The following is a 24,680-nucleotide window of genomic DNA, read 5'->3' on the forward strand; positions in this document are numbered from 1 at the left end:
CACGCAGGTGGCAGGACAATGGCCACAGCAGAAGCCGTGGGGCCTGCTCTGGGGCTCTGCCTCCCAAACCAGTAGAGCTACATGCACATCCCTGTATAGACTCAGCCAGAGGGCAGGCCCCCTCTCCCGGCACCTTGGGGGCAGGGGGTTATGGAGGTACCAAGAACAGGGCCCCATCCTTTCTGCTTTCCTTCCTCCTTCCCTCCCTTTTCCTTCCTTTCTTCCTTCAATAAATATAAATGTTTAGTCAGCCCAGCCCTGGCAGGCCCTGGGGCACACACAGAAAAATATTTTGATCCCATAAATAATTTCTTTTCACTCTACCTTGATAACATGAATACAGCCACACCCTGTTTTTGGCTCAAGGGCTGTACTGGTGAGAAGGACAGATACACTCTTTGCTCTCATGCAGCTTAGAATGTGAGTGACAGGCAGGGTCAGACAGTACTCAAATAATCCCACAAATAGACATGGAGCTACAACTGTGGTATGTGCTGAGAAGGGGAAGGGAATGGGGTTAAGGGACAGAAGGAAAACAATAATAATAATAACAGTCATAGGTATACATCCCTTACCCTGTGCTGGGTGCTGCGCCTAGAGCTTGATCAGAATTTCTTCACAACAACCCTAAGAACTAGGCACTCCTACCACCCCCCTTTTAAAACAGAAGCACGGAAAGGATAAGAAAATTTCCTAAATTCACCCAGTCATGAAGGGGTGGGGCAGGGGTTCATCAAACACAGAAAGTCTCACTGGGGATGGACGTTAGGTTAGAGCATGGAAGGATGAGTGGCAGTTCACTGGTGGAAATCTGGGCCATTCCAGGCAGAGGAGATCCAGGGCAAAGGTCCTGGGGCAGGCACCAATGCAGGAGGGAAGTACTCTGAGGATCTAAAAATTGAGTAATGAGCCAATTAAACCAAGTGATTGGGCTCTTTCTCTTGATTCTACACCCCTAGTAACTGTAGGTCTCCACTGGCCCTTCCATCATTGCACTGAGATACCATGGGTCTGTCCCTCTGCCTCTCCTCCAATGGCCAAGCTCCCTACGTGTTTGTGGGGGAGGGAACAGAAAAGATCCTCTTGTTTCACTTTGGATTTCCAGAGCCTAGCACATGCCTGACAAATAGTAAGTGCATGAGAAAGGTTTGTTGGAGTCGTGCATAGCTGCATGGCTGTCCTCCACGATATGGCAAGCTCTGGTGGATGGAGCAGGTGCAAAGACAGGGTGCATGATATGGCTCCTTCAGCTCCCTGACATTCCCCTCAAGGAGCTCACAGTTGAGGAAGGAGAGAGATTTATGAGACTAAATGCTATGTGGTGCCATGGACTGGGTCCTAGAACACAAAATGTCCTGGAAAAACTAGAACATCCAAATAAAGTCTGTAGTTTAGTTCATGGGAATGCAGTTTTCTTAGTTATGACAAATGCACCACAGAGATGTGAGGTGATAACATTATAGGGATCTGAAACTGGATGAGGCGTTTATAGGATTTTCTGTAAATTCAAAAGTATTCCAAAATAAAAAGTGTATTTCACAAAATTGGGAGACAGCTAGGAAAATTTGAACGTTGCGTAGTTGCTACTATTAAGGAATCACTGTTTCTTTTTAGGCCTGATATTTGTATTAAGGCTCTGCTTCTCATTAAGCTCTTATCTGTTAAAAAGATACACTGAAGAATTTACTGATGCAATTATTTTGCTTCAAAAATCCTGAGTGGGTTAGGTTGGGGTGTAGCAGGAGAGGGCTTATACAAATAACTTAAGATGGGCCATAAGCTAATAATAATTGAAGCAAAAATAGGTACAGGGAGATTTATCTGTATGGGTTTGAAATTGTCTACAATAAAAAAATATTTTTTATGTTAACTCTGTTAGATAAGTACCCACCTGGCAATGGGATTGCTGGATCATATGGTAGTAATTCATGAAATCAGAATCTCAAAGAGATATGCACACTCCTATGTTCATGGCAGCATTATTCACAGTAACCAAGATGCGGAAACAACTTTAATGTTCATCGACAGATGTTAATAAAGAAAATGGATAAAGAAGATATGATATATACTCAGGCTTAAAAAAGAAGGAAATCCTGCCACATGTAACAACATGGATGAACCTTGAGGAAATGATGCTAAATGAAATAAGCCAGACACAGGGGGCAAATACTGCAAGATCACACTTATATGAGGTTTCTAAAATAGTCACACTCGTAGAAGCAAAGAATAGAATGGTGGAAGACGGGGTTGGCGGGGAGAGGGAGGGGAAGGGGGAGGAGCTATCAATGGGTATAAAACTGCAGTTATACAAGATGGCTCACTTCTAGAAATCTGCTGTACGACATTGTGCCTGTAGATAATAATATTGTACTACAGTATTATTACTACACTTAAACATCTGTGAAGAGGGTAGAGGTAATATTAAATATTCTTAATATAATATAATACAATATTAGTATAAAGTAGGCACTAGACCCAGGTTGTATGGGTTCAAAGTCTAACTCATGGCTATGATGTTTAACCTTTCTGAGGCTCAGTTGTTTCATCTGCAGAATGGACTCATTAAAACACTACCCCTTAGAAGAGGGAGGAACACTCCCAAACTCATTCTGCTAGGCAACAATCACCCTGATACCAAAACCAGAAAAAGATGTCACAAAGAAAGAAAACTACAGACCAATATCACTGATGAACATAGCTGTAAAAATCCTCAACAAACCACTAGCAAACAGAATCCAACAGCACATTAAAGGATCATACACCATGATCAAGTGGGGTTTATCCCAGGAATGCAAGGATTCTTCAATATACGGAAATCAATCAATGAGATACACCATATTAACAAATTGAAGGATAAAAACCATATGATCATCTCAGTAGATGCAGAAAAATCTTCTGACAAAATTCAACACCATTTATGAAAAAAACCCTGCAGAAAGTAGGCATAGAGGGAACTTACCTCAACATAATAAAGACGATATATAATAAGCCCACAGCCAACATTGTTCTCAATGGTGAAAAACTGAAACCATTTCCACTAAGATCAGGAACAAGACAAGATTACCCCACTCTCGCCACTATAATTCGACATAGTTCTGGAAGTTTTAGCCACAGCAATCAGAGAAGAAAAAGAAATAAAAGGAATCCAAATCAGAAAAGAAGTAAAACTGTCACTGTTTGCAGATGACATGATACTATACATAGAGAATCCTAAAGATGCTACCAGAAAACTACTAGAGCTAATCAATGAATTTGGTAAAGTAGCAGGATACAAAATTAATGCACAGAAATCTTTTGCATTCCTATACACTAATGATAAAAACCTGAAAGAAAAGTTAAGGAAACACTCCCATTTACCACTGCACCACAATGAATAAAATACCTAGGAATAAACCTGCCTAAGGAGACAAAAGAACTGTATGCAGAAAACTATAAGACACTGATGAAAGAAATTAAAGATGATACAAATGGATGGAGAGATATATCATGTTCTTGGATTGGAATTTTTTCTCACTGCCGTGGCCTCTCCCGTTGTGGAGCACAGGCTCCAGATGCGCAGGCTCTGAGGCCATGGCTCACAGGCCTAGCTTCTCCATGGCATGTGGGATCCTAACCAAAAAAATAGCACTTTTAAAAATAAAACACTACCCCATTGGGGCACCATGGGAATTAAGTCAGTGACTACAAGCCGAGCCCTGAGAACATGGCCTGGCATGTGCCCAGAGCTCCACAAACATTAGCTTTTGTTCCTAAAGTGAGTGTAGGGGTCGTGTTACTGTTATGCCATCGTACTTGTTCAAGAAGCTACCTATTCCAAGGCAGTGGAGCGTCCTGGGGAACGGCTGGCTGAGGGCAGGGAAGAAGCTCTCTAAACCCAGGTCAATTTCCGAGCTGTGAAGACAGGCCTGTGGTGGGAAGTTCTGAGGGAGCTGGCAGGTGAGCAAGTGGGGACTAGACTCCGGGGCCCTCCCAGAACAGAAGAGGAAAGAACAGGACGGAGCAGGTCTGTGTAGGAAAGAAGGGGGCAGAGGACAAACACGGGTGGGCCTTTGTCCCCTGAGAGGACTGAGGGACGGTGAGAGGAATGCAGGACGGAGGATGCTCTGAGAGGACAAGTCAGCCAGCGGTGGACACAGGGAGGGACAGGGAGATCCATGCAGAGGAATGCTCCAGAAGGGCAGAGAGGCCAGCAGGAGGGAGCAGCAGGCTGACCTCTGAAAGGGCCCTTTCAGGGAGAGACACAGGCAGGCAGCTGGCCTCCTTGTCCAGGTGTGCTGAGCAGGGGAGACAGGTGGCAGGGGTGAGACAGGAGCTGGAGGGTGGGCAGGTCCACGGCTGCGGGAGCCTAGGGCAGCCATGTTCACTGCTGCACGAGGTTCATTGCCTGGAGAGCCCACCAGCTCGCAGGAGAGCATTAGGAGAAAGGAAGGAGAGGGCAGGTTCCAGGTCACTTCCTGCATGTACAGCAACTCCCCAGCACCACCTTTCATCCTTCCTGGGCTGGGCCCACCCACTTCCCCCTCCCCCTCTCCTGACTCCATCCCAGGCTCCCTCTAAATCTACTCCCACCACACTTGGACCAGACCCCACAGCTTTAATTACCATCCACAAGCTGATGACCTTGCCATCCCTATTTCCAGCCGCTCGGCCCAGAAACCCAGGCTCATCCATGCAACTGCCTTCTCCGCTGGTCCCCGGTTGGCACAGCCAGACACCTTGGTCCCAGCAACTTTCAGCTGCTTCTGTGCAGGCGGGAGTGGGTGTGGCTCTGGGTTCTCCAAAGTTGCAGCTTCATCAGGCAGGTGATGGCCCCAGGGAGGGGACACCAGAGAGAGTGAACTGGGAAGAGGGGAGGTGGGGTCAGAGAGGATTTTTGAAGCTAGATTTTGCCAGTGATGAAGGTGTGGGAAGGCAGTGAACCCCTCTAGAGGAGGTGTGCTGAAGTAGGGAAAGCAAAGAAACTTTGGAGGCAGAGCCATCAACCCTGTGTCCAAAGTATGTCCTGAATCAAGGCGTCATCCTCCCATCTTAACTACCGTGGTCCATGCTGCCACAACATCCGACCTCCTACCTTGTCCCCTACTTTCTCTCCTGCCCCACCTCCCATCATATTCTTTGCACATCAGACAGACTTACCTTTTCAACTATAAACGAGATCCTATCACTGCCCTGTTAAAAACCCTCCCGGGGCTTCATCATGCATAAAACAAGATCTTAACCTCTTACCCTGGTGACCACACTCTGTATTCTCAAGCCTGCCTATCTCTTTCCACTCTTATCTCTGGAATGTTGCCTAAACACGCCAAATTCCTCCCACCCCAGAAAGCCCATCCCTATGCATGTGATCTTGCTGCTCTCCCACACAGCAGTGGAGACTGAAATCTGACAGAATTCTGTGACATTTAAGCTAAACAGGAGTGACAGGGGACCTGGGAAAAAGCATGCCAAGGGCAGGGGCTGCAGAGCTATTGGACCTAAGGTGGAGTGGGAAGGCCCGTGTGAGTACAGGGAGCAAGAGGAGAGGATGCTCTGGGTTGATGCTTCAGTCAGCTTTGCCGCGTAACAAATCGGCCTCAAGCTTTGTGGCTTAAAACCACAAAGATCTAGTTTTTCTCCTGCTCCCGTGGGTTAGTTGGGCCATTCCTCTGCTGGTATCACCTGCTAATGCACCCACAGTCACCTTCTGCTGGAGAATTGGCTTGGCTGGGACTCCACATTGGATCACTCCCATGTCTGGCAGTGGGTTCTGTGTCAGCTGGGGCCTTGTTTCCTTTCATGGGGCTCAACATCAGCACCAACAAACCTCACCTTCTTTTCTCTTTCTTCTGGACCTGAAGTTGGTTCCAGTGGAGGCCTGAAGGAAACATATCGTCATGGGGGAATTTCAGGAACATGGGGACAGCTCTCCAAATGCAACCCCTCTGACTATTTGGTCCCTTTTGTTCACATCTATGCCCCCTAGAATACAGAGTTCCACAGATGTGACACCATAGCTAAGCCATGACTGAGTTTTGGCCCCAGAAGTCAGGAGAGCTGAGACCTTCTTCTCCTGGAGCAGGACTGGTGATAGGAGGAGAAGGATCCTGAGGGTACCATAGCTGGCAACCCTCAGGCATCCTGGCCCTGAGTTTCGTCCTACTCATGGCAGTTTAGGTGTCCATGAGACTGGCCTGCAGTAAGCTATGTAGAGTAGGATGGAAGCAGAGAAGGGGTATGGAGTGAAATGCAGAACAGTGCAAAACACTTGGATTTGGCCCGAGTCATGGGACCTGTCTGACCCTCAGGCTTCTCTTCTATAAAATGAGAGAACAAAGCGGGTGGGCATGTTTGTACACCTTAAGGTAAGCGTTAAGCAACCTTCATGCTGAGCCTGGGAAGAGAGGATTATCCACGATACTTTGCTAATTGGGAAATCTTAGGTCTACTGATACAGACACTACAGTCAGACCCGTGTAACTCTGCGACATGAAAACTTAAGTCTGAGCCACACAAGTAAGAAAAATCACAATTCTGAGAAACAAGAGTCTGTAGCATCCCATCCTGGGCACTCTGGTGTTTGTGTTTTCAAAGAAAGGAGTGGAAATCTCTCCTTCTGCACCTACTTAGAAAAGCCAGCACGGAAATCTCCTAACAACACCACCCTCTGGAATTTCATTGAGGCATTCAATGGAACACTTCAGTTGCAAGGTAACAATTTCTAGTGCTCTGAGTTGCCACGATTCCTCTTTTATTGATGTCATAAAGTAGGTATTTATGAGATGAGGCTATTAAGATCAATAGAATAAATGGAACACCTAATTCTATCTTTTTCAGAACTGCACAAAGCATTCTCTTGGCACCATCCCAATGAATAAAGCGACCAGGGAGCTGTCACTCAGGCCTAATCCCAAAGCAAAGAGCTCAACCCTATTCATGGTGACTCACTTTTTACATGCTTCTTCGAGTCAAAAATTCTCTTGGCCCTAAGTAGACTTTATTGAAAAAGAAAAAACAACAAAAAAATTGAAGAGTACAGATTGGAATCATTGTGTAGCTGGATTTACCACATTTATGGCCAGGTCAGCCACACTGGTTTTCATTTCAACAGGAGCAGAAAAAAATAACAGAGAGAGGAAAGAGCCCTCTGCTTTTAAAGTTGTTTAGAGGCATGTAACTGGCTTACCTAATACCCGGTTCAAGGGAAAAAAGGTCCAAAGCAGGGGGAAGAGTTTGATCCTGTAATCACAGTAGGGGCTAAAAGAAGCCATAATCTCTGCTGAGACCCTAGGCTCCTAGAAGCTAAGGCCAAGACATACCTGGCTAAGGCCCTCTCCTTTTCCCCAGGGAAGGAACAGACGAGTGTATTGCTGATCTGTTTTTGTACCAGAATGAATGCTTCCAGGGGTAATCATCAAATGTCTATATATGGACAAACTCAGCCCATTCTGAGATAATAGCACAGATTCATATTTACCAAGCATGTTTTCCAGGGAAGAAAGAAATGCAGCAACCTGTGCTTGGCATATTTGTTCAAATTAAAGCCATCAGGTAAATAGGAAACAGAGTGACCGGGCTTCTCGTAGAGGCTTCTGGAACCCAATCTGGTTCTGGTCCATGATCCCACAGAGTGGTGGCACCGGTCAGATGGATCTGGGAAGATCCAGGAACACGGTCCCCAGCCACCACCAGCATATGCGTTCCACAGCTTTGTCGGGGGCCCCCGTGGGGGACTGGTCCTTGTCTCGGTAGCTCTCATGGCCTTTGAGACCATCCTTGGTCAGGCTTACCTTTCCAGCCTGCTCTCCTGCTCTTGTTCTCCACACATCCTACGAGTGGGTCAAACTAATCAGCCCGGGATTTCCTTTCCATCCCTGATATTTCCAGCCTTTGGCCTTGACCATGGGGTCCCCTTCCCCCTTTATGCACGCACCGGTATCTTGTTCCTGGATTCACCGCACCAATGAAGGGATCAGCACAGAATACAACACCAAGCTCCTGCATGGGTGCTTCCCAGAGCATTGGGGTCATAGTAGGGAGAGGAAATCTCCCCGTGAGCCTCAGGGGTGGGAAAGACCACTCGGATCCCAGTCCCTCCCTGCAAACAAGATGAGGACAGACGCAGATGTAGACAGTGGGGACAGACATCAGGAAATCACGGGGCACACAGGGATTCAGGACAAGAAGAGGACATATCCAGCTACCCAACCCTGCTGGTTAAGAGGTATTTCCACATCCATAATTTCAGCAGCTTTCTCTACCAGCCAGGGAGGCAGAGGGTGCCTATTCCCATCCTGCCTTGGAATGTGGAAACCAAGGCTCAATGACCTGTCAACAACCGAGAAGGTGGAAGAGGAAGAATTTTACCCAATTCTTTCGATCCTTGGTCCAGTGCTCTTTTTACCACACTCCAGGGAACACTTAGCTGGACCAGTTCAGGAATCCATCTGCCAGGGTTCAAATCTCAGCTCCGCCGTATATGAGTCATGAAACCTGGAGCAAGTATCTCATTATCTCTCTGTGCCTTGGTTTGCTCACCTGGGAGACAGAAATGGCAATGGCAAAATGCAGATGATAATAATGATCAAAAGGATTGTCTGAAGGCTCATATGAGATAATGCGTATATTGAACACCCAGTAAGTGATAACTTACATTGTTATACTTCATTCTTCAGGTTAAAACCTTTATTGGTAAGAAAATGAGGCTCGGTAGGGTTTGCTGACTTGTCAAGATCACACAGCAAAAGGCAGAGCCAGGGCAGTGGCCACAGACCTTTGAGAGCGACTGCTCCTATCACATTAGTGATGTAGAAAATGATGTCCTCGGCCTTGCACAGGCAGCCCATGGATGTTGGTCCAGGGTGAGTCCCTGGTCTCTCAATTGCTAACACTTTGCTCTTTCTCCCCTCATCAATGAGCCCTAATTGGGTGGAGAGGGGAGGCCCTCCTGAGTCACCAAGTGCCATGGACCAGGCAGAGGACCCCAAGGTGGTAAAGTGCAAGCATCAGCCTCCCTGACAGCCCCTCTGGTTGGCCCAGGTATGGTGCCTGCTCGTTTCCATCAAAGGGGCTTCTTAGCAGCACACCCAGGCCTTCACAATCCTTCTTTCTGCAGAGGTATTAATTTATGATGGCAGAGACCCCTTGTGTCCTAACAGTAGCAGATCTGTCCTGTGCACAAGGCAGAAATGCCATCAGGTCAGATGTCCCGGAAGTGAGGCCTCCTCAGGTGTCAGTAACACATGCTTTATAGAGACGTCAGTGATGTGAGCCCGGCAAGGGCATTTCAAGTGTAAGGAGTCTAAGTGCCTGGAGTCATGGGTCAGTTCTTAATGACACAGAGGGCTCCCATGGTGGGTGCGCTGAGCTCCTGTAGAAGCAGAGGCTACATCAGAGGACATGGACATCCAGAGCTGGGAGAGACATGGATGATCACACCTTTGTGCCTGCTTATTTTACAGATGGAGACACAGAGTCCAGAAGTGAAGCAACTCACCCCAATCTCAGGGCAAACTAGCACAGAGTTCAGTTGTTCACCCAACTTTTATGGAGCACATCCTCTGCCAGGTCCCCTTCCTAGACACTGAGGGTGCACAAGTGAATAATAAGACTCAAGCCCTGCCCCAAGGAACTCACCATCCAGTGGAGCAAGGAATGGTCCCCAGGGGATGGGAATCACTGACCATCAAATACAGAAGGAGATGGAGGAAGTGAGGGAAGCAGACAATTTGCACCCTCTCAACACTGTATCAGTCAGGACAAGATAGGTTGTGCCACATAACAAACAGCCCCATGGTCCTGCACTCTCGCTGTGTGCCTCATATATTAGCAGGGGAGGCTCAGCTTTACACAGTTTCCCAGGCTGACCCAGGTGCCCCCACCTGGTGGCTGCACCTGCTGGGACAAACAACATTTTCACTGTGCAGGGCAAGTGTGCTGGGGGATCCAGAGGAGAATGTAGAACATACTTCACCTGCACTAATTATCCTCACCAATTCACTAACTGCCCAGCAATCAGCTCCTATTGTGACTTTGACCCCACCTAACTACAGAGGGAGCAGGATACTGTAATCCTCCAGTGAGCCCAAAGGAAAGGCAGAAGGATGTGGGTGAGCCCTAGAGTCCCACAGACACGGGTCTATTTCACCCAGTAAATACTCAGGGATACATTCCCTCAGAAAAACTTGCTCCTTCGTCTTTTTTAAAGCATGGCTCTGTTAGCCTTTCATTTTCCCACTTCTGATGGAGATACGAGCACCAGAAGTCTTTTTCCCCCTCTTAACTCTTCCGTAAGTGACAGCCAGCATTCAGCCTCAGAGTGGGAATAGAATAGGGATGAGTGAAGATTGGGGTCTAAAGGGCACAACTGCTTCTTCTCAGCCTTATCAAAGCCATGATGGAATGAATGCAGCCCCAGTGGTGCCAAACATTTGGTTTTTTTTTTTTTCAAAGTAGACCCCAAAATCTGTTTTTCAGTAAAACCTTTTAATGTTTAAATAGCAATCATTCAACTTTCCTTTATAAGCAGTGCTGGCTACACAGGCATACCTTGGAGATATTACAGGTTCCATTCCAAACCTCCACAATAAAGGAAATACTGCAATAAAGTGAGTCACACAAATTTTTGCGTTCCCCAGTGCATATAAAAATTATGCTTATACTGTACTGTAGTCTATTAAGTGTGCAATAGCATTAAGTCTAAAAAAATGTACATACTTTAGAAATACTTTATCACTAAAAAATGCTGACCATCATCTCAGCCTTCAGTGAGTCATAATCTTATGGCTGGTGGAGGGTTTGAAATATTGGGAGAATTACCAAAATATGACACAGAGATACAAAATGAGCAAACGCTTGTGGGGAAATGGTGGCGATGATTTGCTCAATGCAGGGTTGCCACAAAACTTCCTTTTGTAAAAACGCAATCTCTGCGAAGCACAATAAAGCATGATAAAAGGAGGTTTGCTATACTGTGGACAAAAGAAAAAAAGCTAGGCCACAAGTACAAGACCTCTGATCCCATCGACGCCTTCCCCTCTTCTCAGAAAAAAAGAGCCAAGCTCCAGGAGAAGCAGGAATGTGCCTGAGGTCAGCAGTAGCTCAGGGGACAGGGATGCATGTGATGGAGGGGCACTGCCTCCATCCTAAGTCCCTGTGCATGTGGCCTTCTTCAAGATCCTCCCATGGAAACCAGCCAAAGCAGCTCGGCCTGTGCCAGACCTCTTTCTGCACTCAGTCTCTGGTCAGCTTTGGGGATTCAGGGCTCAGCCAACCTTGGGACAACACCAAGCTGTCAGACTCACAAGTTGACAGAGCTTCCAACAGGGCACAGCTTTTTCACAGCACTGCATCCTGGAGGAAGCTGGTCAGGGTTGCCTTCCCAAGGAGCCTCGCCTTCCCATCCATGGCAGACCCACGGCAGAGACCAGCCCGCAGGTCCCTTGGCTAGCACGTGGTCCCAGCTCTGGGAGCCCCTAGGTGTGCAGTGAGTGTCCCACACCCCTTCGTGGGACCCCAATCCCTTTCATGGAAGCATCTCGTGCTGCCTTGGGATTGAGAATAGTGACCCCTTAACAATACAGGTGCTTCGGAGTTAGTCTCCCATTGGGCCCTTGCAGAGTCCCAACAGGTGGGATTATTACCCAAGAGCCCTCGTTTGTCAGAAAGACCCAGATGGAGAAGATCACACAACAGGTTAGCAGCAGAGCTGAGGGTTCAGTTCCGATCTCTGACCTTTAACTCCAATATTCATTCTGTTGTCCGATCTTCCAAAACAAAGTCGTGAACAGAAAACAGAGGTTTGTGTCAGTCGGAAAAGTAAAAGTGTACGGTACCATGACCCCTGTATTCATCCATTCCCTTGAGAAAGAAAACTCCCATGCTAAACACCTGCTTGGCACTTTATATATTTTACATGTAAACCAGTCTACAGAAGAGGAAACAGGCTAAAGGTAAAAGCAGCACTGGCTGGGTGTGGAAGCTGAGATCTGCCTGGACGTCATGCACTTGAAACTTCCAGACCCAGATCGACACTTCAAGTTTGCCGACATCTCAAGTCCAGCCAGGGGAAAGAAGGAATCACCACCAATGACAGCCACTGTGCCTTATTCTGCACCATGTACAAGACCAAGCATTGATTTTTTTTTTTTAACAATTTCATTTACATACCATAAAATCCACTCAGTTAACATGTACAATCCAACAATATTTAGTAAATTTTCAGAGTTGTGCAACTGTCACCACCATCCAATTTTAGAACATTTGCATCACCCCGAAAAGATCCCTCAAGCCCATTTGCAATTACTGCTCCCTCCCCCCAGTGCCTGGCAACCACTAATCTACTTTCTCTCTGGATTTGTCGCTTCTGGATGCTTCATGAAAATAGAACCTACCATATGTGGTCTTTTGTGGTTGGCTTTTTTCATTTAGCTTCATGTTTTTGAAGTCAATGCTTTGTGTAGCATGTATCAGTACTTTGTTCCTTTTTACTGCCAAATAGTATTCCATTGGTGGACATAACATGTCTTGCTTATTAGTTTAATCAGTTGTTTAATCAGCTGATGGACATTTAGGCTGTTCTCACTTTGGAGATATTATAAATAAGGTTGCTATGAATATTCGTGTTCGAGTCTTTGTGTAGACATATGTTTTATTTCTCCTGGATAGATATCTAGCAGTGCAACTGCTGGATCGTATAATAAATTTATGTTTTCTAAAAAACCACTAAAGGATTTTCCAAAACAGCTGTACCATTTTATATCTCTACCAGCAATGGACGACGGTCCAAATTTCTCCACACCTTTATGGATACTTACTGTTGTCCATCTTTTTTACTCTAGCCATGTGATTTGCTTTTATGAATTAACTTGGGAAATCTTGATAGATACCCCAGAGACAGGGGCTGGCATTATTATTCCTTGACAGATGGGAAGAAAAAGTGAAGCAACTTGCCCCGGGTCCCAAGGCTGGGCATGAGGGAGCAGTGTTAGGGTTTGACAGAGGTCTGCCTCTCACCAGGGCTGATCTGCCCCCACCACTCTCCTATCCTGCCTCCTACGGCACAAGGTGTTACACTGGCTTTTCCATACCATCCATCCATTAACGAGCACCTACTGTAAACCAGCACAGACGGGGCATCCACGAGCTCACATCACTTCCATAACCTCATGCTTTCATTCACATAAGCTCCACGACTCATTTTTTTACTGAGAGAGCTGAGATTCAGGAGAAGCGACCATCTGTCTATCCAGGGGTCAGCAAACATTTTCTGGAAAGGGTCAGAGAGTAAATATTTTAGGCTTTGCAGGCCAGAGAGCCCCTGTCCCAAATCCTCAACTCTGCCACCGTAGTGCGGTAGTTTCCACACTACAGAACAATCCAGGTGATAATCCCACCTGTCGGGGTTTGGGGAGGGTCCGGTGGGAGACTAGATCTGAAGCACCCGTGTGTCAGGTAAATTTTATGCACTTACACCAGCAGCTGGCCAGGCATGGCCCACAGGCTGTTGATGGCCAACCCCTGGTCTCATCCACTGTCACGCAGCTAGTAAGGGACCGAGTACAGATCGGAGGCCGGCCAGCCTGTCATTTTGGAGTGTGTGCTCTCTCCCACCTCCTCGCTGCCTGATGCGCGCTTACCCCCATACTGACTTCAGGATACGCTTTCCACTGGGGCGTGTGACTCCCTGACTCCTTCCTCTCCTTCACTGCTCCGAATTGACTGGGACCATTAAGGCCTATATTTAGCACATTCCACCACTAGCTAATTCCTCGTGTCCCAGGCTCACACATTACAACAGGGACACAAGCCCTGAGAGTAAATACGAGGCTCCAGTCCCAGCTCCACCTTACCTAGTGGTGGAACTTCTCACCTCACTGTTGTCATCGGCAGAGTGGGGCGGTAGCGGTCCTGCATCCTAGGTGGGTTGTGAGAACTAAATGAGTTGATACAAGAGCATGACTTTCAAATAGGGCTTAGCACAAAGTAGGCGCTCAATAAATGATAGCTATTGCTAGGTAGCCCCCACCAGCAAGGAAGTGGAATCAGTTTCATATCTGCCCATGATCTAGTGTCTCACTGGAAAGAGCAAAGAATGCACAGCAGTTAAAATTCCTCTATAATTACTGCTGGCTGCACGGGGTGGTGCCACCGAGTTTTGCAGAAAGTAGAACTGCCCTGAGGGCAAAATTGTAATGTGGTAGTAGTACTAATAGTGATAGTAATAATAAGAGTTCACATTTATTAGGCCCTTAGTAAAGCGACATGCTAAGTGCTTTGCAAACATACTGCCATACCAGCTAGCATCTGGACGGCGCTTTTGAGCTGGTGTAGCATTTTACCGAGCTGTATCTTGCATGTGTCTGCCATCGACCTGTGAGGGCGACCTCCACGTCTTCTCTAGTTTACAGATGTGGAAACCGAGTGGTCTTCCCCATGTTCCCTCTAGAAAGTGGCCAAGTTGGACTCACTGGGGACGTCGAGTTCCAGAGCCAGCTCCCTTCCCCCACCATCACCTCTCTCTCCACCCTGCCCAGGCCAGGGCTCCATCCCAGTGTTTTCTTTAAGCTTCTGTCCGAGGCTGCAGAGGCAACATCTACTAGCATCATTCCCATTAACCCTCGAAGCATTTACCTCTCCCAGGAATAGGTCTGCTCTAAAAAACCACGGAGAGCATCAAGGCTTAACCCCAAAGCGTGCTCCCTGACATAGTCCCTCCTGTGTCTGGACCATAGGCAGGATGCCCCCCTGGGTGCTAGAGGACCTTCCCCGAGGCTCCAGCGTCCATCCAGCCTGTGGCTATCAGCTCTGTAGACCTCCACGCAGGGGAAGTGGAAACCAAGTGTGGAACTTTAAAAGGGGGCAAGCTGATCAGCCCCTCCAGGCAACCTCCCCACAGTGCTAGAATGTTCTCACCTGGGTGCACTCTGGGGAAATCCCTCTAAGGACAGGAGACAATTCCTGCCTCTCCGAGGAGCTCCTGCTTCAGTCCGGGAAGCCCGTCCTTGTAATGTCCCCTCAACTTGCCGGAACAAGCCTGCTTTCCTCTGTCCCAGGACAGCCTCAGAGCAGTAGTGGCCATCTCCACTGTTTCCACTCTCCAGGCATCTCTGCAGCCTCAGGTCCCCCAGCTGTCTGTACCTGGTGTGTTTCCAGCACCCTTCCGGAGCTGCCTCAGTCTTCACCACACACGACTGTTGCTCTCTGGTTTTGAAGGACACAGACCATCCTTGGCCACTTGCCGTCTCTGAGGGCTGACTTCCTCGCTTGTAAAATGGGATTATGATACTTACACAGTGGTTGTGACACTCAGAGGCCATACATGCAAAGTGGTGTCTAGACCTTGATGTACAGCTTTTCTAGGAGTGGTAGGTAAGGTTGGTTCGACCGCAGAGCCAGGAGCCCTTAGACCGGGCACTGTGGCCAGTGCACTTCTTCCTCATCCTGCATCTCGGAGGCACATCTCACACACTGGATGATACGGATGTTGATTCAATGAAATTATTACAATTTTTGATTTAAAAGTGCAGAAGCAATCTTCATGGCGAATACCATGACCCTCAGAACTGTGTTCAATCCCCAGCTCCACCCTGGTCCCAGCTGTCAGGACTGGGCGGAATTGGGTCCGTTCCCATGGGGCAGATGTTGCAAGAGATGGGCAAGGAGGGTGGTGCCTGATGCTCGCAGAGCCTCCTGGGCCTCCACCCAAGCCGAGCGTCACCAGGCACAACCCTCCTTTAGCCCCTGCCACTCGCTCTATCTGGAGGACTATCTCTATCTCTCCCAGCTTCGTGTCCCAGAGCAGCAATTATCACTTTTCTCTGAAGCTCTCCCGGGCTCTCCCAGGCAGCAGGAATGTTGCCGTATTCTGAGATCCCTCCTTAGGGTTTTCCTACCCCTCCCACAGTGTTTGCTGTACTGCATGTGTGTTGGTTCACACGCCCTGCTCTCCACTGGATTATTATAATAATGATTAACAGCCACCATTAGGTGAGCATTTAAATGTACACCAGGCACTGTGCTGGGTGATTTATACACACCCTAGCTTGTCCTCCCTAAATCCTTGGAAGCTGGCCCTTTGGTCTGGTCTGCAAAGAAGGAAACACTGGTTGGGAAGTAGGCATACAGGGGAGAAAATCTGGGTCCCCCAGGGACAGAAGGACTCCTGGAAGGCTTCTCAGAGGAGGTGTCCCTGCTCTTTGTCTTACTGGCCTGTAACTTTCTCAAAGTTACACACTTAAGTGAGGGCAGAGCTGGGCTTACCTCTGAAGTCTTCAGCTCTACCCATGATCTCAGTCCCCGCTCTATCCCCAGCTCCTGGTGTGTCACCTGATACCCAGCACAAGCTCAGCTGCCTTTGTGAGTGAATGAGGAAGGAAGCAAATAAATGAATGAATGAAGCTCTCCGAACCTGAATTTATCCCAGCCTGGTGGAGCACAGCCGTGTGCTTCTAACCCGGAGAGCTGCAGCCCTCTCAGGAGAACCAAGATTATCAGCTCTTGTTTTACGATAATAGGGCCTCCCAGATCCTCATTTATTAGCAGGCCAGATGGCAGCCAGAGCCAGCCATCCCTGGTCCACGGCACCAGAGAAAGTGCCCTGCACCGCCCCCCCCGCGCAAATGGTCTTACCTCCAATTGCATCATCTCCCTGTCCATAGGGGGCGTCCTTGATCTCATGACCTTGGCGAACAGAGACTTGGGCCAACACCAGCCTTTGGACCTTCTCTCCCTCCTTCCCAACGTCCTTCCCTGCATCCATCCCTCCATCCTTTCCTTCTGTCTTTCCGTCCTTTGTTTCTTTCTTCCCCTTTCCTTCTTGCCTCCCCTCTCCCTTCCTTGGACCCTATCTTCCTCCTTCATTCATTCACTCTCACTTACCCACCAGGCAGTAGCTGTCCTGCTGTGGGCTAGGTCCGGGGGTCCACAGTCAGAACTGGGAACCCACCCCCACCCTCAGGGTACCCAGAACCGGGCGAGCAGGTGACAGCTACCGTGTCACATGGGCCAAGACGGGCTGCAGGAGCTGAAAGCAGGTGTGTGCACTGGGCATAGAATAGGTTTGAAGGGGAGAAAAGCTGGGTGACCAGGAGACAGAGGGACTTCGGGAAGGCTTCTCAGAGGATGTGTCCCTGCACTTTGTCCTAACGGCCTGCATTATGAAGGGTTAACCAGGCGAACAAGGCAGAAGCTTGTTTTCACAGCTCCCTGCTCAGAGGTCGTCAGGCTCCTCCCCACGCCCGAATCCCTGTTGGTGCCACCAGAGTTCAGCCTGGCCTCTTTGACTCAGATAGTCAAGGTCAGTAAGGACCCACCCCCTGCTATGCCCTCAGTGACCTGTCAGACAGCGTGTCCTGTTGCATCTCGCTTGCTGAAGTCTATCACTAGGGTCCTTGCTCGTCTTCTTAAGGCCAGACCCCCATGGTGCCCTGCCCAGCACTGTCAAAGTCTCCCACTCCCACCTCCCTGCTTCCCATCCCCTCACCATCACACTCTACTCCATGACATACTGAGGCTGCCTGAATCATCCCCCCAGTACACCAGGGGACTCCCAGCATCCCCCCCACCCCCCCATGATTTTATGTCTCACTGGAAAGAGCAAAGAATGCCCAACAGTTAAAATTCCTATATAATTATTGCTGGCTGTACAGGGTGGACTCCCTCCCTTGGCCGATCCCTCCCTTGGCCGATCAGAGCCGCGTCCCCCCGGAGCCTGATGTGAGTTCTTCCCACACATGCCATTTCTGCACCGAGCCTCCAGCCCCCTGCCTCTCCTGAGTGGTCCTGTGGGGCACTACCTCTGCATCTTTCCTGACACCGTCCTCGCTCCCCGAAGGGCACAGTAGCCATGGCAGTAATAGCAGCAGCAGAGAAGCAGCCAGGTGCCAGACACTTCACATGGGTCTACCCATTCCACCCCTAAAACCACCCATCTGGGAAGCCATCATTCGACCTTTGCTACAGGGAAGGAAACTGAGGCTCAGAGAGGTGAAATGGCTCACTCAGAGTCTCTGGTTAGTAAAAGGAAGATTCAGGGCACAAGTCCAAGGCACAGTCTCCAAAGCCCAAGCTCACCACCATCCGAATACCCCTTCTCAGCCCCTTGGCCATCTGCCTGAATCTTTCCAAGTTTTGAAGAATTAGTCACCTCCTCCTAGAAACCTTCCCTGACCTCCTAGGCTGGAAGAGATGCTTCTGCTCTGCACAGACAGAAGAATTGACATTCCCAGTAGTCAACTCTCACGAAGACATTTCCTCATCCCTCCGCTGCCCCCCAAAACTGTGCAACCCCTGCACACACCACGTGCAGCACGTCGTACCTGCAGGAAATCCCAAGGACTGAGTACAAAGATAGAAGTGCTGAGGGGCTACTTGTGATGAGCAGAAGGCGAGGTGTGATGCAAGGGACTCATGAGAGTTTCATGGAAGAGCCCTTTGGGCAGGGCTTCCAAAATCTAGAAGGACTTAAACAGGACTCAAAATAAGGGCACTCAGCAGGCAGAGCTGCATGAACAGTGGGAAGACAGGCAGCATGTCCCCAGGGCATTTGGGGGTGCCGAACGACAGGAGACTGAGTCAGGCAGAGGGGGTTGCGAAGGACCTTGACCATCAAACAACGTCCCTTCTTCTCAGCCTGTCTTGGTTTCCTCAATCCTAAACCCAGAGGTCAGAGAACAAAAGCCCAGTTTTATCGGGCTGGCCAAAAAGTTCCCTCGGATTTTCCATAAGCTGTTACAGAAAAACCCGAACAAATTTTTGGGGCAATGAAACATTTGACTGGCACAGTGCTTTAAAAAAATTTTTTTTAATCATTGCCAACATTTAGTCATAGAGAAGTTTTTCTCAAAAAATTAAAATATTTGGCCACATTGGATTCCCTGCCTGGTCATAGTCAGCTGGCACTCTGACTGCTCAGCCCCTGTCCCCCTGGGGCCTGGTTTCTTCACTTTGCCACAGTCCCCAGCACTCACAATGGTCACCCCCACCAAGGGGACCCTCCATCACCAGGCATCATTGCATTGGCAATGCCATCGTTGCATTGGCCAGCGTCATTGATGGCACCCACCTGGCCCTGAAGGCATTTGGATTAACCCAGTCCCAAACTCCATCTGTGATAGGAAGCCTCTATCGGCCTTCACTGGGCTTCCTGCAGGTCTTGGAGGGTTTGACCTTGAGTATGGTACATCTCTGTACGTTCTTACCTCCTTTCCCTCCAAACATGGCCACACTCACCTTCCCTTGGAGCCAGACAGATCCACACTTGAATCCTAACAGGTGTGGGATCCTAGTAACACCCCAACTCTGACATGAGTTTGCTGTGGGCCGAGCTTATAATTCTCTTATCAGATCCACCTAACAGGGCCACAGTCCTCAAAGATGCTTTGCATTTCAACCCTCAGCCTCTTCTCCTTTTCCCCACCCTACTTTATTTCTTCGTCTCTCCCTCTCTCTCTCCCACCCTCTCTCTCTCTCTCATATGACTCCCAAACTCAGAAAGGTTTGATTGCATTGAAATTTGGCTCTAGAGCCCTAAGCCTTAAGGCAAACATTTGTCCTAGAATTTGCTGGAAATCACTTGGCTTCTCTTAGCTGGATGATGGCAAAAAGCAAACAGCAGCTCCCTTCCCTGCACCACGCCGCCCTCACTCCCACATTGCAGTCTGGCTAACTGGAGGTTCCTGGAATTTCCCGGGGCTACACACCAGAGCCTCTCCACGCAGGAAACTCAGCAAACTCCTGGAAAGCTCCAGAGTCATCGGCCGGGGCTATAGCCAGGTCAGCTTGCTGACAAGGGTGACCATCTTGTTATTCATCGCCTTGGCTGGGCCAGTGCTTGTCTGCAAAGCTTCCTTGAGTTTTGGGTGGATTCTGCCTGCTTTCCCGTGACCAGTATGCACTGGCCAAGCTTGGTTCTAGAGGACCCTGACATGTGACTGAGAAGCTAATTAAAGAGAGAAGTTATCTATCAGTCACTCGCTCATCAATCCATTCGTTTACTTCTTCATTTATTGCAGCTTAAATTACCTCACTCGCTTTCTCCTTTACTCATTCAGTCACTTAGACATACACTAGCTTACGGAGAGATCGACATACAGATGTGGATCTAGATTCCCTTGTTTACTTTTTTGTTAATTCATCTGCCGCCCACTCATCTGCTCATCTGTTTTTCCACCCATTTACCCCTCAATTTCCCCATTTGGTTATATGCTGACTCACGTTATTAATGTATTTACTAACACATTATTCCATCCCCTCATCCATTTACACATTCACTCAGTCACTCCATTTATTCATTAACTCACACGTATACTCACTCATAAACAGCTCCCTTCCTATTGTACAAGGCTTTATAGGGTAGGTTAAAACTTGGAGTCTGAATAAAATAAGGCAATAAAAATAGTCTCAGGAAGACATGGGCCCACACTCTCACTCTCACATCCCTGTCTCAAACAGTCAATGATCCATGAACCCCAGTAAGGAAAGCACAAGGGAGAAGGGGACCTCAGCACAAGAGAGAAAGGAGAGGTGAGGTTCTCTGGGGTGCCGGGGCCAGAAGTCCATTCATGCAGGGCAACCAGATTGCTCCCCCTTGATGGCAGTGTCGGGGAAGGGGCGGATGATGACCTCCCAAGGCAGAGACGGCTGGGGGAGACAGTCACTCAGGGAGTGAGTGGGCACCGGGACCAGCAAGGAGAGTGCCCACCTGAGTCGGCAGCAGCTCAGTTCACAAATAAAGAGGCAGGAAGCTGGGTGTCCTGACTTAGGTCGTGGGCTCTGGAGCCACAAGATGCCAGACTCAGTTCTAGAACCGCCTCTCAGGAGCAGTGGGACCGTGGGTGGTTTACCTGACCTGGGTGAGCCTCCCATACACGTGGGGACAGGACCCCTGCAGGGTTATTCCGAGGACTCTGCAGGGTCTGTGAAGGACGGCGTGCAGAGCTGGTGTGTGGAGCCGTTGTACACGTTCCGGCCCCGTGGGTCAGGAAAGCCCCTCGAGGGACAGGATGCAGGATGGGGCTGGCCTGCTTCCAGAGCTGAGAACAGGGCTGGTGCATCATGGATGCTCAGTGAGAACTGATTGAATGAATGAACGAGCTGGAAAGGGCTCTTAGAAGTTAGCCAGTCCAGCCACTTTCAAATTCTGCTACTTTGAAGGTGATACTGGGGCCACCAGAGAAGGTTTGGGGCCACATCTCACTTGACCCAAGCACCTCTATTTTTAACTCTTTACATATTGGGCTTTTTTTTAAAAAATTTCATTTGACAAGCGGGTTTCCCTCCCTACCACCAAAAAAAAAAAAAAAAAATCTTGAAAAAGGATGCTTGAACTCTCTTAAAGATTAAAAAACTAAAGCCCAGAGAGAAGAAGCAAGTGCCCAAGATAGTCCAGCAAGTTGATGATGGGGCCAGAGGAGACCCCAGAACTCCGGACTCCCCATCCGGGGAACCTGCCCAACGTCACACCACCGTGTTTTATCACAGTACTGACCCTCCAGGCTTTCAGGGCCCACCTGCCACCATCCCCACCTCTTCCAGGACTCTAAGATTCCAGATGGAAGTGGCGAGAATGGTGAAAAAAAGGGTAACTGGGTCAAGCCACGGACAGTGAGGAGGGCTCCCCAGGTATGCTGTGTCTCCTCAGGTGGAGAATCCAGCTGGAAATTCCGCAGGAGAACAGCCAACACCGTATGGCCAGGGTGTTGGGTTTTGAAACCCTATCCACTTTTTTTAACCTATAATTATGTGGCACACACCTAATTAAAATGGACTATAATTGTTGAAATATTTTATTGAAGTCATTTTTTTTTTTTTTTCCAAACAACAGGTTTAACAGATGATAAAACTTGTCTTGTGGTTAACTTGGGCTGCCAAGAGCCCCTGGGCAGAGTACGGGCTGGGGCTGGCGGACTATGGACAGTCAACCCCAACTGGATGCCAGCATTCTTCGCTAAGCACTCCTTCTGGAGACTTCTCTCGGGCCCCATGCCAAGCACTCAGAACAGAGACAAATAGCCTGGGTGGGAGTTTTGTGCACAAAGATGACTAGGTTTGCTTAGCTCAGTGGAGAAATCCTTTGAAAGTGGGCTCCCAGGGGAGTGAGGGCAGCTACGAGCAGAGCAAACTGTTGATTCCAGAGCACAAGGAAAGGAGTGTGATCCTCACCCCACTCACAAGCAGCAAAACCCTCCTCTAAAACCCCAAATGACCACAGCAAAACAGACCTGGGCAGCGCAGGGGCTGCCGGGTCTTCACATTTTTTAGGGAATATGGTGGATGCATCTCTAACAATGCCTGTGACAGCGGCCACAGTTTACAGTCTTCTAGGCGCTCGGTGTTTTCTATGCTTTATTTCTAATCTTTACTGAGGAAACTGAGTCATAAGCTGGCCAAGATCTTTACCCCAGCTCTAACTCAGAAGCCAATGTTTCTCCACTATTGTTCTGACTCAGACGCTGACTCAAAGTGGGCATCTTCATCATTAAAAAGTCTGAATCAGTCTGGGGGAGGGAAGGGCAAGAAAATACGTTGCAGGATTTGAGGGTTCCTTTCCTTTTGGTGTGTCTGTCTGCCCAGCCCGCCTCGCCCTGCTGGCGGCCTGTGGGCCGGATATGCTCTGAGGTGGACCAGAATAAGGGCCGGACTGGGAAACAGGGAGAAATTTATTTTATCTCCTGGCCAACAACCGGGATGGTCATCGGACCCCAGTTCTGATCTTAGTGAACCAGTGAGCAGAGGTGCTGCTCTTGTCTGGAGATGATCTGTTTTATCTTGTGTTATTGTCCCAAGCCAGCAGTGAGGTGGCTGTTGTCACCCCCAGGTTACACGTGACAAAGAAGAGCCAAGAGACAAGCCAGGTCTGATGTGACGCAGTTCAAACAAAGCTCCGAAGTCACGGGAGAAAAGTATATCCTTGGGGTCTCTCCATTATGTGCGTGTGTGTGAGTGCGGTTTTTAATGTATTCCTTCTTATTACTCTTGTTACCGTTGTCTACTTCCCCTCAATGTCATGCTTCATCTTCATGCAACTCGTTTTTATTGAGCATCTACTATGTAGGAGGCCCTAAGCCAGGTGTGTGGCCTTTCATCCAAGAACCGAGGCCGTGGAAGGAATAGGCGTCACAGATTCAAAGGCCAGCTCAGCCCCAGGCAGCTGCGGGATTTGAGACCATCTCTGCTCCCTGCGTTCAGTTTCCGCCTCTGCAGGCGGGGTTGAAAGCCCAGACCTCAGGGTTGCAGCCTGGAAGCAGGGCCCCTCTGTGTGGGGCCTGGCTCGGGGCCTGGGAGCCCTCCCCCACAAGCCACCCACCCGCCCCTTCCCTCTCTGGGCGGTTTGTGCAGGACTCACATACCCTCCCCCATCTCCAGCCCCGCCCCCTCCCACGCCTCCTCCTTCTCCCCGCTAGCTCCCACCCCACCTGTTGGATCCATCCTTTTGGCATAGGGAGGAGTGGGCGGTGCCCTCCAGCCCTCCAGCCCAGGAGGGCAGCAAGGGGACAATCACATAGGGAACTAATTAATTCACCGAGCAAGCCGTCCGCCATCTTGTCTCGTCAACCCTTAGAGATAGATGTATCACGATGCTCATTTAAAATAAGATGAGGAAATTGCAGGTTGAGGAGGTCACTGCTCAAGGTGACACATGGCCCAGCTAGGGATGGGGTGGAATTCACACATGGAGCCGCTTACCTTATTCGCGCTGAGAACGGCTGCCTTTTGAAATGTGTTTCCTTGTCTCTGGACACGCTGCGTACAGGAGCATCGTACCCAAAGGAGCTGCATGGTAGGCACCATTGACCACATTACATGTGGGGGGCCTGATGTCGGGGGGTGGGATAACGGGCCTGAGCCCGTGGCGAGTCACTGGGCTGTGAGATAAGGCTGGACGGCTTTGCAACCGCCCCTCTGTCCTTCCCCGTCCCACGTTTGGAGATCAGCTGAGGAGGAAAACCACGTGGCTTTTTCTTTGGCATGATGGGCTGTCCCGTGCACTGTAGGGTGTTTAGCAGCATCCGTGGCCTGCACTCACTAGATGCCGATAGCGAACCCCCATCTCCTGACCGAAACTGTCTGTAAACATGCCCTGTGGGGGACAAAATCACCACCCCCAGTTGAGAATCACTGCCTTACAGTTTTCTGTTTTCCTTAAAGAAAGGCTGTGCTATTTGTCTCAAGGGCATTTAGAAAATCAGAATAGTTGATGCCCCCAAAGTAAGTAACACAGAGCATGGACAAGAAACACAGGCCAGATGTGATAGCATTATTATTGTCACTGTTGTTGTTGTAGCTGTCAGTGCCTCGCCTACTGTAGGTGGGGATAAATCACCATGAGCTGGTGATGGAGCCCTGGAGGGTGGACAATGAAAGCTCATAGATGAGTCCTGTGGCTGACTCACAGGACACTTTGAACACATCTGTTTGCCTTTGGGAACTCAGTGTTCCCATCTCTGTAATGGGAAATCTGAAAGATGTAACCCTCAAGGACCATTTTAAGTCTAGTATTTCCAGATTTCCCAGATTCTCTCTCTGATTCTGGGACCAGTGTTATCACACAGAACCAAAGTGCATGGGCTCTGGGCTCTGCCCATCTGGATTCAGACCACAGCCGGAGCACTTACCAGCTGGGTGACCTTAAGCAGGTCCCTGAATCTTACCATGTGTCTGTCCCTTCATCTGTAGAACTCTGAGACCAGATCCGCCTCTTATGG

This window comes from Neophocaena asiaeorientalis, unplaced genomic scaffold (genome assembly GCF_003031525.2).
Source record: "Neophocaena asiaeorientalis asiaeorientalis breed wild unplaced genomic scaffold, Neophocaena_asiaeorientalis_V1.1 scaffold476, whole genome shotgun sequence".
Taxonomy (NCBI): domain Eukaryota; kingdom Metazoa; phylum Chordata; class Mammalia; order Artiodactyla; family Phocoenidae; genus Neophocaena; species Neophocaena asiaeorientalis.